We start from the raw sequence: 2,173 nt of genomic DNA, 5'->3' as shown, positions 1-2,173 counted from the left end.
GGTTAAGCGGGCATTGTGTCAAGAAGCAGCGGCTTGGCTGGGTCGTGTTTCGGAGGACGCACGGCTCTCGACCTTCGCCTCTCCCGAGTCCGTACGGGACTTGCAGCGATGGGTCAAGACTGTAACTACCAAATGGACGAACTTGGGGAGTAAAAGGGGTAAAAAATACAATAAAAAATTATAATATATTTTTTAAACAATTATAAAAAAGCAACAACAAAAAATTCAAAATATTTACAAATTACAAAAAAAAAAAAAAAAATTTAATAAAAAAATATAGACTTCTTAAATCATTGTTGGTTAATGGCTTGTAAGTGAGCATTTCCCTGTAAGGTGGACACCTGTTGTGTTCGGCGCATGTCACAAATAACATTTGATTTCATTTCATTTATCTTGGCATAGTTCTGTTATAATCTCCACCCGGCACAGCCAGAAGAGGACTGGCCACCCCTCATAGCCTGGTTCCTCTCTAGGTTTCTTCCTAGGTTTTGGCCTTTCTAGGGAGTTTTTCCTAGCCACCGTGCTTCTACACCTGCATTGCTTGCTGTTTGGGGTTTTAGGATGGGTTTCTGTACAGCACTTCGAGATATTAGCTGATGTACGAAGGGCTATATAAAATAAACTTGATTTGATTTTGTGATGATTTGATTATTACCGCCCAACACCAAGCTCTACACTTTGTTCCCTCTACACTCTCCTCAATCCCTCATACTCTCTGACCCCCCTCTAACTCTCTACCTCCCTCTAACCCTCTATCCTCCCTTCCTAACTCTCTAACTCCCTCTAATTCTCTGACCTCCCTCTAACCCTCTACCGTCCTCTAAGCTCTCTACCTCCGCTCTAACTCTCTACTCGCCCTAACCCTCTACCTGCCCTCTAACTCTCTACCTACCTCTAACCCTCTACCTCCCCTAACCCTCTACCTCCGCTCGCTACTCTCTACCTCTCTCTAACTCTCTACCTTCCCTCTAACTCTCTACCTTCCCTCTAACTCTCTACCTCCTGCTAACTCTCTACCCCTCTAACTCTTACCTCCCTCTAACTCTCTACCTCCTCTAACTCTCACCTTCCGCTCTAACGCCTCTACCTCCCCTAACCCTCTTACCTCCTCCTTATCTCTACCCCGCTCTAACTCTCTACCTCCCTCTCTACCTCCTACCTCTCTCGTAACTCTCTACTCCCAACTCTCTACCTCCTCTAACTCGTCTACTCCCTCTAACTCTCTACCTCCCTCTAACTCTCTACCTCCCTCTAACTCTCACCTCCTCTAACCCTCTACTCCCTCTAACCCTCTACCTCCTCTAACTCTCTACCTCCTCTAACTCTCTACCTCCCTCTAACTCTCTACCTCCCTCTAACCCTCTTACCCTCTAACTCTCTAACCTCCCCCTACCCCACCCTCCCCTAACTCTCTACTCCCTCTAACCCTCTACCTCCCTCTAACTCTCTACCTCCCTCTAACTCTCTACCCTCCCTCTAACCCTCTACCTCCGTCTAACTCTCTACCTCCCTCTAACCCTCTACCTCCCTCTAACTCTCTACCTCCCCCTAACCTCTACCTCCCTCTAACTCTCTTAAACTCACCTCTAACCCTCTACCTCCCTCTAACCCTCTACTTCCTCTAACTCTCTACCTCCCCCAACCCTCTACCTCCCTCTAACTCTCTACCTCCCTCTATAACCCTCTACTCCCTCTAACTCCTACCTCCCTCTAGCCTCACCTCCCCAACGCCACCTCCCTTCCTACTCTCTATCTCCCCCTAACCTTTACCTCCCCTCTCTACTCTCTACCTCCCTCTAACCCTCTACCTCGCCTCTACCCACCCCCCAACCCCCAATCTCCCCTCCAAACTCCACCCTCCTCTAACCCTCTACCTCCCTCTAACTCTCTACCTCCTCTAACCCTCTACCTCCCTCTAAACTCCCTTCTGTTATTCTACCTTTCTCTACTGGGGACTCCCCACCTCGCCCACCGGCCTACCTAAGGAGAGATTGAAAGAGAGAGGGACAGAAAGTCAACTGTCTAGGCTCTAATTAATTCTGGCTTCTCTTCATACCTAACCTCATCGCTGTCACTCCGCTTCAAAATAGCCTTGAGCTTTCTTCACTCTACACAGGAAATGACAGAGACAGAGGAGAAGAAGCTAGATAAAGAACTAGAAAGAGAGAGGGGG

At 48.0% G+C, this 2,173-nt stretch overlaps 1 long non-coding RNA gene across 6 annotated transcripts; it reads right to left on the bottom strand.

Annotated features, from left to right (window-relative positions):
- Positions 1 to 718: 718 nt before the first annotated feature.
- LOC139026189 (uncharacterized) lies at positions 719 to 1,899 on the bottom strand. 6 transcript variants are annotated; one of them, XR_011477938.1, is made up of 6 exons: positions 1,857 to 1,899; positions 1,784 to 1,808; positions 1,410 to 1,553; positions 1,307 to 1,360; positions 1,211 to 1,257; positions 719 to 757 (listed from the first exon to the last, which is right to left on the bottom strand). It is a non-coding gene; the product is annotated as an uncharacterized lncRNA (long non-coding RNA). The 6 variants fall into 6 exon arrangements; XR_011477937.1 differs by having other exon boundaries at positions 1,875 to 1,895; XR_011477936.1 differs by lacking the exons at positions 1,784 to 1,808; positions 1,857 to 1,899 and adding an exon at positions 1,651 to 1,687 and having other exon boundaries at positions 1,410 to 1,542.
- Between the last annotated feature and the right edge of the window lie 274 nt (positions 1,900 to 2,173).

The sequence above is a fragment of the Salvelinus sp. IW2-2015 genome, unplaced genomic scaffold (genome assembly GCF_002910315.2).
Source record: "Salvelinus sp. IW2-2015 unplaced genomic scaffold, ASM291031v2 Un_scaffold4092, whole genome shotgun sequence".
Lineage (NCBI taxonomy): Eukaryota > Metazoa > Chordata > Actinopteri > Salmoniformes > Salmonidae > Salvelinus > Salvelinus sp. IW2-2015.
The sequence above is the reverse complement of the archived record's forward strand: the minus strand, read 5'-3'. Positions and strand labels throughout refer to the sequence as shown.